This window comes from Delphinus delphis, chromosome 7 (genome assembly GCF_949987515.2).
Source record: "Delphinus delphis chromosome 7, mDelDel1.2, whole genome shotgun sequence".
In the NCBI taxonomy this organism is placed as follows: Eukaryota; Metazoa; Chordata; class Mammalia; order Artiodactyla; family Delphinidae; genus Delphinus; species Delphinus delphis.
The window spans coordinates 51,875,603-51,891,037 of NC_082689.1; the positions used below are offsets into that span (position 1 = coordinate 51,875,603).

At 39.6% G+C, this 15,435-nt stretch overlaps 1 long non-coding RNA gene across 2 annotated transcripts in view; it reads left to right on the plus strand.

The window, feature by feature from the left end:
• The first annotated feature begins 219 nt into the window (after nt 1-219).
• Nucleotides 220-15,435, plus strand: part of LOC132428091 (uncharacterized) — a 29,794-nt gene continuing 14,578 nt past the window's right edge. Inside the window, exons 1-2 of one of the 2 annotated variants that reach the window (XR_009520068.1) lie at nt 220-537; nt 3,128-3,246. This is a non-coding gene — a long non-coding RNA (uncharacterized lncRNA). The remainder of the gene's footprint in view (nt 538-3,127; nt 3,247-15,435) is intronic. The other variant, XR_009520069.1, reaches the window with a different exon arrangement.

Sequence of the window (15,435 nt, forward strand, 5' to 3'; positions counted from 1 at the left end):
AAAACGAAAGCCCCAGTCCTGGAGCACACATCACTGGAGTCTAGAGGGACATGCGCACAAGAAAACAAGTTTCACTCTGGGAAGTACAATATACTATTGGATAAGAGAGGCGCATAATATCCAGGCGTGGATTATCAAGAGAAGGCTTCTCAAAGGAAGTGACATTTACACTGTGGCTTGAAGGCAAAGCAGCAATTACCCAGGTAGAGAGTGGACAAGCAGTGCCCCAAGAAGAAGGCAAAGACTGTGTGAAGGTCCAGAGGTGACACTGAGCATGGTCTGTTCAAGTAACTGAAAGAAACTCTGCTCTGTTGGAATTTAATATAGTGGTGCCTAAGAAAGAAGAGAACAAATTTGGAAAGCCAAGACAAAACATGTAGACTACATTCTAAGAAAAATGTGGAGCTACTGGACATTTTTAAAGAAGGAAAATATAATGAGAAGATTTATCCAAGAAATTACACTCTGGCTGAAGGTGCAGAATGGGCCAAGAAGGGATGCAGAGGACCAGGGAAAAAGCCACTTCTAGACCTAAATGTAAGTTTATGGTAGCCTAGACTTGAGTAGTGGGAGTGAGGATAGATGTAAACCACTGAAATTAGAAAGTGCTTGAGATAAAAATGATAGGGGTTCTCATTAGCTGTGAAAATGGTAAGTGAGGTTGAAAACCAGATTTCTTTTTTGGGCAATTGCAAGAATGACAGTCTCATTTACTAAAATAGGAAACATAAATGGAATGGATTTGAGATTAGAGAGGCTGGTTTAATTTTTGACAAGTTGATCTGGAGGTGTCTATGAGACTTCTAAGTGAAGCAGCACTATAGACAGACAAGGAAGCGGGCATGAAGCTCAGGAGAAAGGGCTGGGGCCAAAATATAGTCTTAGGAATTGTGAAGGTGGTGGTGAAAGCAACAGGAATAGATGAGGCCACCCAAGGGCACTGAGAGGAAAAGCAGCCTTTGAAGAGCCATAGCCCTGAAGAGCACCAGCATTTTAAAAAGGCATAGAAGGGCTTCCCTAGTGGCGCAGTGGTTGAGAGTCCGCCTGCCGATGCAGGGGACACGGGTTCGTGCCCCGGTCCGGGAAGATCCCACATGCCGCGGAGCGGCTGCGCCCGGGAGCCATGGCCGCTGAACCTGCACGTCCCGAGCCTGTGCTCTGCAATGGGAGAGGCCACAACAGTGAGAGGCCCGCGTACCGCAAAATAAATAAATAAATAAAAGTAAAAAAATAAAAATAAATAAAAAGGCATAGAAGGTGCAAAAGAAGTTGAGGAAGAAGACAAACAGATTGCAGTGGCATCAAAGGGCCACAAAAAGGAGAGCTTTCAGAAGAGGCCAACATTTTTCAGTGCCATTAAGAGCCTAAGATAAAGCTGCAAAGCTGCACAGTAGGTTTGGCACTGCGGTTGTGCTGGCTGTCACCTGTGTCCCCAGCCTTCTTCATCTTGCTCCATGCCCAGGAGTTTGCCCAGTGTGGATGGCCCCCGTTAACTCTATCCTATCTTCTGTTGGAGTTAGACCAATGGTGGGCACTGGTAGAAGATAAGAAGGAGGGAAGAAGGGAGGAGAGGATATTTTCCCCTCGGCTTCTTCTTTGTGGATTTGCTTCCTTGACCTAAGGTCACAGTTCCTGTCAGGTAGTTCTCTGCTCACCCCTCTTGGGGTAGGTTGGGAAAGAGCTTCCTGCATTTATTAGCTCTGGAGTATCAGGCTATCCCTTGAGGGTTCACTGTACTCTACCAATGGATTTTTATTATCTTTTTAAAATAATTAATTAATTAATTTATTTATTTGTGGCTGTACTGGGTCTTCCTTGCTGCATGAAGGCTTTTCTCTAGTTGTGGCGAGAGGGGGCTACTCTTCGTTGCAGTGTGTGGGCTTCTCATCGCGGTGGCTTTTCTTGTCGTGGAGCATGGGCTCTAGGCCCGTGGGCTCAGTAGTTGTGGCTCGCAGGCTTCAGGAGCTGTGGCACGCGAGCTCTAGAGCGCAGGCTCAGTAGTTGTGGCGCACGGGCTTAGTTGCCCCACGGCATGTAGGATCTTCCCAGACCAGGGCTCGAACCCATGTCCCCTGCATTGGCAGGCGGATTCTTAACCACTGAGCCACCAGGGAAGTCTCTGTCTTTTTTTTTTTAAATTACATTCTCTTCGAATTATCCCAGCTTGAATGTCCCACCTCTTTTCTTTCGGAAACTTGATTGACACAATGGTCATTTGAGACTTTGCTGGGAGGCCTTTCTGGGGTGTGGTGGAGGCAGAGGCCAAATTACAGATGGACCAGAGTGTAAGTGGGAGGCGAGGAAAAGGAAATGGTAAGGAGAGCAGTTTTTCTAAAAGATTGGCTATTAAAGGGTTCAGATAGAAGGGATAGGGACCATAGAGAAACATCCAGAGAGGTTTTATGGATTTTTTCTTGACGTGATCACCAAATTATTTGTGAGAATAAGTCAGTATAGGAAGAGACGTTGAGGATACAGTGAAAGAAAGAAGCACTGGAGCATGGTCCCCTAAGAAGTAATATGACCCCCACCAATAGAAGGGTGAATCTGAGGCAGAAGGGAGGGAGGCACATATGGCTGGCACACAGGGGAGTCTGTACTATGAATGGGAGACTGAGGCTATTCTACCTTGATGGCTTCTCTTTTCCTTGTGAAGTTGAAAGTAAGGTACCTGATGAAAGTGAGAGTGATGAGGTTGCAGACTTTAAAAGAAAAGAGAAGTTCTAAGTATTTTGAAAAAATAGGATTATCAGAACTCTTTGAGAAGTCAGTTGAGTCTGAAAATCATGCATTTAGGCTCGCACCAATGTGTAAGTTTGTTTGAAATTTCCCCGGAGGCACTGAGCAGTGTGGGTTCTTTCAGAAAAGGTGAAGAATTAGACTGGGCCAAGGCTGGGTTTTTCCACATACTTAAACTGAAGGACAATCGGAGAAGAGGGTAGAGGGATTAGGAAGCAAGCATTTGAAATAATGGAGCATAGAATTTAATTTGGATAGAGAAGGTAGTGAAAGAGAGAAGGGTCTAGTCAAGAGACTAGATGTCCCAGAGAGACTGAAGACAGACATGGTGGGGCTAATAGAGTGGGACTGGTGATCAGAGAGCTGATGCTTGAACTTAATATTTCAGTAGAGCCCTTCTGAATACGGACAAGGTCCTGGATAATGGCTGATGTGGAGAAAATATAAAGGTCCTTGGACATTAGCCTTGATGGGTGATCCATGGGATAGATGGTTGCCATTCCTCAGGTAATGTCTTCTTTGCATAACCTGACTTTCTCTTTCAAGCATATTATTTATAATTAATGCCTCATATGCCATTTATCAAATTGCTGTAAATCACAAATATACATAGTAATATTTAAATGTGAGAGGGTTATTCTTCACAATTCCAGTTTTGAGTCATTTAAATCCTTTACTTAAACATATTAACTTCAAAAATATCTTTTTAAAAAGAGAAAACAGGTGGGTTTCTTAAACCAGGCTGCCCAGAAAAGTTCCTCATTTGGTTTTCTAATTACAAAAGCACAGAAGGAAGGTTTGGTTTGAAGTTTTAATTTACCAGAGCTATACCGGATTAGTTTTTCTACATGCAATCCAGTATTTGACAGTTGTTAAATATTTGCTTTAACCATGAATTTATTTTGAGTACAACACAATTGCACCTACTATCTCTGCATGACTCTTTTAGGAATTGCCATACACTCATAATATTTAACTAGAACAATGAATGATTTAAAAATAGAAAATGCACAAATTACTGTACTCCCTTGGAAACACATAAGCTCTGACAGAAAGTGGAATAAAGTGGTTGTACAAAGAGCTTCAACATAATTTTTTTCAAAAAACCTTTTCTTTTTGTTAGCTTGAAATATATTTAGCTCTTCAGTGGGATCTCTTTGGAATACACACTCAAAATCCAATACTGTGCGTCAAGCCTATGATAGTGGGCCTTAACTTTTTTCCCTTTGAAATAGTAAGTTATTATATAATAATGATAATAAAGATTCACATCTTTGAAATTCATAGACATGTGCACATATTTATGTATATGGACCTGTGTATAAGTTTGTCTATATACATATGTGTGTGTCTATCTTTCAATTTAGCTTTAGATCTAGATATATATCTAGATATAGATATATACTTATTATATACTTATTCTGATCTTGGTATAAGAAGGTGACACTATTACATTGGATAAAAAGTTGTGATGGTCATTTTAAACTGGAAGCATCCTCTTACTCAGTTTATTATGTGACCAAAGAGTAACTTAGGTGATGGAATAAGGATACAGTGGGTTTCTGGCTGGAAATAAAGATACAGTGTGTCTTGGTGCCAAGAAAACAGATATGTTCAATTGAACAAACATGAACTTGGTCTCATTAACTTCATGATATAAATCACTGTGACAACCATTCAGTCATTCATGAAACATTTATTGGAGGTCCACTCTGTGTTAATCCCTGAAGATAAAGTAAGTAAGATATGGGATTTGCCTAATACGGATTGGGTTTGTAACTGATCGATTTTATTTAATGTCTTGTGTTTTATTTGTGGAAAAGATATATATTCATCCTGGAAATGTTTTTTATAAACCAATGTATGCCAAGAATTTTTTAAAATTTTAGTAGTTTTTAGTTATAAATTACACTGATTCTCATACATCACTCCTATTTACTTTATGAAAACTGTGTCTTTCTATGTTGTCCTTTCTATGACCCACAGCATATTTTGTTGATTATTTATATTTTCTTCAAAGTCTTACAGATTATTATTGTATTTCATAGCATTTCTTTTGATCCTAGGAAAAAAATATTTGTAATTACCAACAAATACTAAGATTTAAATGTAAAAACTCTCCATGTCTATGTATATAAGCTGAATTTTAGAAGAATTAGAAGAAAAATGTGGATATTCCAACTATGGGGTTTTGCTTTGATTCATAAATTGTTTTCCCCTCAACCATTACAAACTACAGATGCTACAGATGTGACCAAACACTGAGCGTTAAGCAACTAAAACTGTTCAAGCATGATTCCTGCTTTGTTACCTTTCAAAACCTGTAACAATCCTCTACTCATCAATAATCTTCTGCAATGACAGATTTTCTGACCATTTCCAGGTGCATTTGAGGAGCCAGAATATAATATTTCTATATTAATGACAATGATTAAAGCACTAACTTAAATTATAATTTGTTTAGGAAATATTTGAAATATGTAAAGACTACCAATAATCTTATTTATTATGCTAGCTAGTTAAATACCTAATTTTTTAATTGCTAATCACATTGATTTTAAATACCAAAGATTTGGTCATTCATTTACATATTCATTAAAAACATTTTACAACATCCTCAAAAATTAAGTAATATCCCTACTACTTCAATGCTAGCCACTGAGTGTACAGTGGTAAGTAAATAGAGTCCAGACACTCACGGAGCTTCTAGTCTGAGGCTGTATTATTCAGCCTTGGGTGCTTGTTAGAAGTACAGATGTCTGGGCCTTTGTTCAGAAGATATGGGATTTGGACTAGGAAACTGCATTTTTAAAAAAATCATCCCAGGAGATTTTGAAGCACATTCTCAAGTCTCCTTTTGATGGCTAGTCTTTGAGAGTAGATCTTTTGAAATGTTTATCAGATCATCATTCTTCTACTTAAAACCATCCAACAGCTGCCTGTTGAGTTTAAAAATTTCCAAACTGCTTAGCACAGCCCCTGCCTTCTTCTTTAACCTCCTTTGGCCAAGCTTTTCCTAATTGGTGAAACCGATTTTACTGGCTTGCTCTGTTCCTGAAAGCCAGCAACCTCATACTGTGCTCAGGGCCTCTGCCTTTACTATTCCCTCTGCTTGGAATCCACTTCCTCTATATTTTCTCATCATTCAGACCTTGACTCAAACACCACCTCCTCATTGGCTTTTCTAGTCCACTCTTACCCTGGGATTCTCTACCAAATGCTTCCTGCAATTGCCTGATACGACACATCTGAGCAACGTGTAAAATAATGGATTTATAGGACTCACTCCACATGTCATCAATCTCCAAGCCCAGGAATCTGCATTTTTGACAAGGCACGTAGGTGAGTCTTATTATCAAGCAAATCTGGAAAACTGCACTATCAAATGTTCTAATTATCATTTTCACAGACGCTATCACTGTCAGAAAGGAGCTTTGTCTGGGTGAGAGCAGGAACTTTAGGTTATTCCATTCTCTGCTCCCAGGACTTGTACATGGTCTGGGCACCTTGTAGAAATGGCTTAATAACTGTTTCTTGACTGAATGGATGAAACACAGGTCTAGGGGAATCTCCCCATCTGGTGTTTACATGGAAATAATCGGCACTATTTTTAGGGTTTAGCTATTGTTGTTAAAGATGGAGTTTAATTTTTAAAGGTTGATGTCAAGTGATTTCAACCTTCCTTGAGCCACAAAAGTATCTGTAGTTTGACACCAAAATAAAAATCTGAAATTTTTATTGTTCTTCCAATGGCTATGCTGATCCTCGAGTGACCTCCAAGGAAACTCAGTCTTAGATTTGATGGTTGTTCAAAACGAAGTGATCACTGACATCCAACTGAAGTGTCAGAATACCTAAGTAGTTATATTTTTAGGCTGAATTATAGAGGTTAAAAAAATGAGAAATATATGATAGCTAGAATACAGTTAGTTGCAAAGAAAAAGAAATCTACGCATACAGATACTGGTTTAGAAGATTTCCATAACAGGATGTTTTTGTCTACTATAGCCAAGTAACCCCTTTAAACCTTTCATCTGGTTGTTTATGACTCATACCCATAAGGCCCCAAAGACCAGCTCCTCTCAGACAAAGAAGATTATCAGTGGAACAGACAAGTTTTTCTCAGTGTGAACTTGCACTGCATATGCGCCCTTCATTGTTGTAACAACATGAGCACACCTGAGAGAGGGAGAGGGGAACAGGCAACTATTTGTGATAGTTGGTGCACCCGAACTACAGTGCAAAACACATGTTGTTTTGCTCGCTATCTTGGTCAAATATTTGATATCCTTAATGAACACTCAGAAGAATCTCTCAACTCCCAAAGGGACTATAACTTCTGAATTCCCTCTGGTTAATCATAGTGAAGAAGTTCAATAATTATTTGTTAGTTAATGAAACAGTCTTAACTGATTGAACAAAGTGTTTTCATTAAGTTAAGTAAAAAACATTTTTCTACTATCTTTACTCCCTAGCTTAATATTACTAATAAGCATAAGATGACACTTGATAATGCTTTCAAATCTCCTATAGAACCTGATTAAGGCAAAAGAAGTAAACAAACAAACAAAAGCAAAACTAAACACAAACACACACAAAGAATTCAAACAGCTCAGCTATTTTGTTAAAATTCATGATTTTCAGTTTGTTTTCTCTCTTTTCTCAGAAGAGATGTTGATGTTAGTTTGAAAGATATTACTTACTCATCAAAATTGTGGCCCAATATAACATCCCTATTAAGTTGAATCTTAAAGCCCTCCTAGACACTTCAGATCTAGCTTCTTTTTAGAAATCTCTATAGCGATTTGAGGCTTATTTGTTAAATGTGAGAGAGGAAACAGTAACATAAATTAATAAACAGACACACAAAATATTAGTATATGATTTCAAAAGATTACACTGAAAATAATCTTGGCCCTACACAGATTTAGTAGCACCTATCGATTAGGGAGGAACACGGTGAATGACTAAAAGGTCTGAGAAGGTAGATTTTGGAGTCAGAAAGTTTTCTGTTTTATCACTCACTACTGATTTTCTGCCGTCATCTTGGGAAGAAGCTTAGTTTTCTTACGCCTCAGTTTCCTAATCTGTAAAATGGGGATACGACTTAATTCCTGAGGATTTTCTGAAAATTTAATTAGATAGTGTTTATTAAACTGCTCAGGAGGGGCCTGGTATAGAAAAGGGCTCAGGAAATTGGTGCCATTATTTAAATTAGTTTAAAATTCTATGAATTCTCCACCTTCATTTTGGGAAGGCAGTATATATTCCATATCACGTAAGTTGAATATAAACACACATGCATACTAGCTTTATATATTACAATTATAATGTATGTATACCTATATATGAAGTTTGTTTAAAAATGAGTCTGTCTGTAGCCCTAGACAGCTCTGTATATGTGTGTATTTTGGAAAAGTAGATAGTTGCATCAAGTTCATTAAAATTGATTTTCATTTTAGGGCTAAGAATTAACATTTTATTTTCTCTCTAAAATGTCACACAACTCTGGATAATTTTCTACAATTACTTATAATGTGATAAAATGTTATTTACTGATATTATTATGCCTCAATTTACACATATATTAAAATTGAAATTTATTTTAGGGCTAAAAATTAACACTATTTTTTCTCTAAAATGTCACACCACTTTGGATAATTTTCTACAGTTACTTATACTGTGATAAAATGTTATTTACCGATATTATTATGCCTCAATTTACATTACATATATTATTTTGTATATATAAAAAAACATTTTAAAATAAGAAGAATATAATAGACTAATAAAATAAGATTATTTAACTTGTATAAATAGGTTGAAACTTACAGCATAGTACGACAAGGGTTATATTGATAACAGAATATGATTTATCATGAGGTGCTCTGTTTAAAAAAGCAAAACCAAACAAAAAATAATTTAGGAGAAAGTGATGAAGTAGTTGTTAGATTTTTAATCAACTATTTTTTTTTAATCAGCCTTTGCTTCTGAGGCTTCTACTTGTTAATGATTATAGTTCCAACTATGTTAGCTTAGTGGACATTCACAGTACTAGAATCTGCATATCACTGTGGGAAGGGAGTGGAAGTTACATTTTCCTAGTCTTCACCTATTTCAGTCAATCAATCAACATTTATTAAATATTCATCCACAAATATACCAACTATATGCCAAGTACTGCTCTAGCCAACCATGAAAAGATAGAAAAGGTCCTTACTCTTGTTAAATGTATATTCTAGTCAAAGGAGATGGGCACTATAGAAGTAAGGAAATAAACTAGGTGAAAATCCAACAGTGATGTAACCATTATGTTGAATGAATGAATGAATTCTGTTGCTCTAGTCATAATGTGGGTGATCTATATTCCTCTAGTTGGCCACTTAAATGTTCTCTCTCAGTTACTAAGAATCTAGAAGCTCAACTCCTCTTAGGATCACTTTTCCCCTATGCATAGCCCTCTCTGGTAGGATTTAAAAGGGCTCTTGGCTGGGGCTTTCTCTTGTGCCCATCATCTGGTCAAGAGGTAGCACTCGTGTGTCCTTTGTCATGGTAAATTCTGGGAGTCTAGGCTGTTTTCAACTCCGCGTCTTCTTCCTGCTTGTCTCAGAGCATCCAGTCTTCTTCCTTCAGACATTTCTGGGTGTGAGTCTGTATCCCACAGTTTAAGGGGACATAGGTCAAGATCACTGAGTAGTCTTACCAAAGTCTCTGCAGCAGGCACAAAAGAGGGGGATATACCCCCCTTTCCTCTTTACTGTAGAGATTTTGGGGGAGCAGCACACCAGCAATTCTCTCTGAAAAAATTATTTTTAATCTTCAATATCTCTTTTGCCTCTTCCAAACAATTTTATAGACTGTAAGTTGGTGGTTAACCAAGAGTTGCAAGACCAAGCTATCAACTCCCTTGAAAAGTCCTGTGTAGGAAGCCTAGCACCTCACTTCAGAATACTGAAGTATTCTTCACCTGTCCTTTTTGAACTCAGCTAAAACTTAGGTAAAGAGTCCCAGTTTAAGGTCTTGTAACTATAATGAGTGCACTGCACTACTTACAGTTAATAAAGTTAACTTGATTATTATTTTAGTTAAAATTTCAAATTATATTTATTATTATTTTAGTTAAAATAAAGTTATGTGACAGAATCAGTGGACAGCTCCTTCAGAGTGGATGGTTCAGGAAGGCTTCTGACAGAAAAGGATGAGCCATGAAAGTATCAGGGAAGAGATAGCATTTTGAACAGAGAAAAGAGCTGGTGAGGAAGATCCTAAGGGAGGAAAAAATGGCTTGAGAATGATCACAGAACAGACAGCCGGCGAGCACGGGTGGAGCATGTGGGTGAGGGGGAGAGATAAAGTCAGAGAAGTGGTCAGGGGCCAGGACTTTCGTGCTCCGTAAACCAGAGAAAGAAGGTTTTTCCGTTGATGGATTGGAAGGGGGAGAAAAAGAGGAATCAAAGCTAACTCCTCAATATCACCAAGTGAGTCCAGGCTAGTCATAGAAACAAAGGAAAAGTAGAAAAGCAAGGTCCTGCCCTTTTATGAGAAGGAGTCATGTGGCTTGACATCAGGCCAAGACTTTTCAGTTCATGCTAGTAAACTTTTGCACAACATATGGCTACCGGATTATCAGGTTCAAATGTTCCCTTTTTTTTTTTTTTTAAACTCACCTCTTTTTTTTAAATAGGAGATGGAGCAATCTGCTCTCTTTTTATTTTAATTAGTTTATTTATTTTTGGCTGCATTGGGTCTTCGTTGCTGTGTGTGGGCTTTCTCTAGTTGTGGCGAGCGGGGGCTACTCTTTGTTGCGGTGCGTGCACTTCTCATTGCGGTGGCTTCTCTTGTTGTGGAGCACCGGCTCTAGGCATGTGGGCTTCAGCAGTTGTGGCTCAGGGGCTCTAGTTGTGGCACATGGGCTTAGTTGCTCTGCGGCATGTGGGATCCTCCTGGACCAGGGCTCAAACCCGTGTCCTCTGCCTTGGCAGGCGGATTCCTAACCACTGCGCCACCAAGGAAGTCCCAAATGTTGACTTTTTGAAAATTAAACATATTATTCAGTCATTTAAAGGGTCTAAATTCATGCCATTTCCTGGGCTCCTTCCTTTGCCACCATAACAGCTGTTCTGGGTAAGAGTCTGCCTTATTATCTGCTTGAATTTCAGCCTTGATTCAGAATGTAAGGGGTTACAGAGTCCTCTGTGCTTTAAAATGACCTAAAATTGTGTAACAGTCAACAAATGACTCAGAGGAAAGTAAGGAATTTCACTCTAGACTCTCAAGAGTTGGGAGCTCAGATGCGGGCTGTGAGCATTCTCGGAGGAGCTATGCTTTCTCCAAAGCTGCACCTCTTGACAAGAAATGTCAGTAAGAGGATTATGAATGTCTATCTATATTCAGTAATGTGAGCTGAAGGCAAGGTTATGGAGGAAAGCCATGGAGATAAAGGAATTGAGTTAAATTTGCACTAAGAAATGAAAGTGTGACGAGTAAAGAAGTCATAAGATTTCATGAGTTCAAGAGAGAATCTTTATTTTCTCCTAGTTTGTCAGAAAGTGGCCAAAGGAGGAATCTGGGAAGTTCATGGGACCTGGAGAAGAGATGGAAAGCAGAAATATTAGATGCTGAAACACTCTTTTGGGGCAGGGTGGTTAACAGCATGGGCTCTAGAGCTAAATCGCCTGGGTTAAGCCTATTTTCTCTCTGAGAAGTTGTGTGCCCAGCAAGTCATTCATCTCTCTGTGCCTCAATTTCTTAACCTATGAACGGGAATGATAATGCTCTGGATTTCCTAGCGTTGTAAGCATTCAATGAGTGCGTGTGTATGGAGCATTTAGAACATGGCCCGCACTGCGGGAACAGGATTAAACACAGGTAATCAGGGACTCTTGGGATCATACCGAGGGGGTTTCCCCAAGTAAACCTGCAAAAACGAGACTAGTGGACAGGATCCAGTTCCGTTTTCTTTGACAGGTGTTATCAGTATAGGCAATCTATACAGGTGACCTGTGTAGGTGATCTATATAGAACTAGCGTTTCTGAGATGGAATGCAATCAGAAGCGAGGCTCACACACGGTAATGGATGATAAAATGAAAGGCTCAAATAGGATTATGTTAACCTAGGAGCACAGGGACACACAGAAAAGAGAAGGAACTGCAAAGCGAGATGGTCTTAGATAGCCTGGTGAAAGCAAGCAGGAGAGGAGCCACAGGCTGAAAGAAGAGTCAGATGGGCAGGAGAAGGAGAAGAGAAAGGGTGTGAAATCATTCAAAATGCAGATGCTAAGGCAGTGACCATACTAAATAAGTAAATAGATAAGTGGGTAGATGGCTAGATAAAAGATCTAATTCTTTTAGGAGCTGCTGCTAAGTGAAATGAATCAGTTTTGGCTACAGATGTAAACACGGGAGGAAAAGAGAAACGATGTGTTGAAACTGACAGATTGCTCACTTCAAAAAGATGAACTGTGTTATAGTGTCACCCACTGAGAGAGAAACCAGACCCTGGGGAAGTCAGTTCTATCTGTTCTCAAAGAATTCATTGGGATCTGAAGGGTTAATGTGGGAAAGGGTGTTATTAGTGACAGGAGGCTTCAGTACTCTTCCTAATACCCGAGGCACAGACCAAACACGCTGCTCCAAGCATAAGGCTAAGATGGTAAATTTGAAAGAAATAGCTGAGTTGTGTCTGCCACATCTTTGTGGGCTCCGCTTAAACTGATTCAAGTGAGAAATCCTGGCTGATCAGCTTTCACAGCTGCTTTGCTATGGGGAGCAGCTGCTGTTAATGCCACGTGAAATACTCACATGGGATGCCAACAGGCAGAGTGTGATTCAGGGCAGGGTACAGACTCAGGGGGCAGAAACTGGTAAGCACAGTGGGAAATGGTATTTCATGCTTCTGAATGGATGCCTTTCTTAATTTATTTTAATTTTGTTATTTTTTAAATTGAGGTAGAAGTGATATATATTAGTTTCAGGGGTACAACATGATGATTCGATATTTATAGATATTAAAATAAGTCTAGTTACCACTGTCACTATATATAGCTACAGAATTGTTTTTCTTCTGATGAGAACTTTTTTTTTTTTTTTTTTTTTTTTTTGCGGTACGCGGGCCTCTCACTGTTGTGGCCTCTCCCGTTGCGGAGCACAGGCTCTGGACGCGCAGGCTCAGCGGCCATGGCTCACAGGCCCAGCTGCTCCGCGGCATGTGGGATCTTCCCAGACCGGGGCACGAACCCGTATCCCCTGCATCGGCAGGCGGACTCTCAACCATTGCGCCACCAGGGAAGCCCTGATGAGAACTTTTAAGACCTACTCTCTTAGCACCTTTCAAATATGCACTACAGTATTATTACCTATAGTCACCATGCTGCACATTACATCATCAGGACATTGATTTTATACCTGGAAGTTTGTGCCTTTCGACTCCCTTCTCCCATTTTGACCACCTGTACCCACCCCCTACCTCTGGCAGCCACCTATCTGTTCTCACCTATCTATGAGCTTGGTTTTGTTTGTTTGTTGTTTGTTTAAGATTCCATATATAAGAGAGATCATACAGTATTTGTCTTTCTCTCTATGGCTTGTTTCACTTAGCATAATACCCTCAAGGTTGAATGGGTACCTTTTTTAAAAGTCAAGAGTAGAGAAGCAGAGGTGATGGAATTATTCTGTCAGGCACTTTGTCAACAAGTAACAAGACATATCAGGCTTGCCTGACTCTCTGCTTGCTTCCACTGGGCATGAGTTTTCAGGATTATTTAAGTTCTAGTATGTAGTCGGGTATAGGTAAAGCAATGTCATGAATACAACTACATTTAGCAAAATAGGATTCGCAATGCAACCAAGGACAAGAGAGAACTATAGGAAGGAGCCAGAGAAAGGTTGGCCACTGTTGAAATTATCACTGTGAGGCTCTCAGTTGTTATCAAGATGGCTGATAATTTCAAGATCTCTGGATTCCCCACCCAGGCACTTGAAGCCAGAACTGGGTTTAGGAGTGGAGAGGAATTTAAAAGAAAAGGGGGAACTGGGTGATAGTGGAACTGGAACTAACTACTGTGAGTCTAGGGAGGCGGAATATTCAATAAGGACAGGAAGAGAGATAAGGGAAGATCAAAACATCATATCTAAGCTGCAGGTGGAGAGAAAAATCTAGGATCAGAAGTGATGGATCTGTCATTGGGAGGAAGAGCATAGGCAGCAGGATGGGAGAGCTGGTGAGGGATGGCCTGACGGATTAGGGAGCCTAGTAACGTCTTCAGGGCCAAGGGAAGGTGGAGAGAGGGTTCTGGAACAGCTGTAGCTAAACCCATGGCTGAAGAAAGTTCATTATGGGTATATCACGGTTTGGGATTTGTCTTGAGAAAAGTCAGACCGGAAAGACAGTCAGGAAAGAGCCATCAATAATTCCTAAGACAGCAAGATCAAGAGGCAAAGATAAGATGAAAAATCAAGAAGCCAGCTCATTTTTAAAAGAATTATATCCTGGGATTTAAATTTATGCTTACTGAACTACAAAGAATTTAAAAAGTTAGCAAAGCTTTCAAAACTTCTAGTGGGTGTAATCTAGATTTTCTTTACCTCCCCATAAACAATTATATAAGGGGTAATTTAAAATACACATTCAGAGCAGACTTGAATATTAATGTATTATAGGAAACAATTTGGCGAGCGGGAAACAGACTTTCTCTTTATTGGAGCATCTTTAGCTTTATGAAACATTCTAATTTCTTTTTAAAAGACTCTGGAGGAAATACAGGCTACTTTGCAAACTGAGTCAAGATAATCTGAGTCTGAAAAGTATGAGGAAAGGGGTAGACATGGAGCGTGTACCCTAGAGGACCATAACCCCAGGCTTGTCCAGGTTTCCAAGTTCAGTTCAAACAGGTCCTGGGCAGCCTGAGGCCAGATCTGCCTGCCAGGGGAAGGAAAGAAAAGTGAAATGGAACATAGGAAAGTTAAAATTACATTATAAACGGATCAGAAAATCCTCCTGTTTTGCTTAGAATGTAATATCAAATCCTGATGCAATATCAAGGACTCTGACTCCTAAGCATTAAGAACCATTTCTGAGGGCTTCCCTGGTGGCGCAGTGGTTGAGAGTCTGCCTGCCGATGCAGGGGACGCGGGTTCGTGCCCCGGTCCGGGAAGATCCCACATGCCGCGGAGCAGCTGGGCCCGTGAGCCACGGCCGCTGAGCCTGTGCGTCCGGAGCCTGTGCTCCGCAACGGGAGAGGCCACAACAGTGAGAGGCATGCGTACTGCAAAAAAAAAAAAAAAAAAAGAAAAAAAAAAAAGAACCATTTCTGAGCAATCCCATCCCATCAGGCATAGCACAAAACCTGACATGGAATTCAGTCCCTACCCTCTGATTTTGTGATCTACATAATAAATCCCTGAGTCCTCAAATCAAAATCTGTAACATGATTCATGAATACTAAATTTTAAGACACTGGCAAATATTACTTTCTACAGTATCAGAAATCTGTAGAACATTTTTAAGACCCCTGTGAAATGTATTATCTTGGTCATCTGGAAAAACAAGATGCTCCGACAATAAGAACCACATACTGTTTACTCAAAATATCATCCTGACCCAGGTTAAGAAGACTTTCCATAAAAATTCAGTGTCAAACTGGCAAAAAAACCAAAGGATAACCAAAGCTCAGTTGTATGTTAAAGACACTGAATTA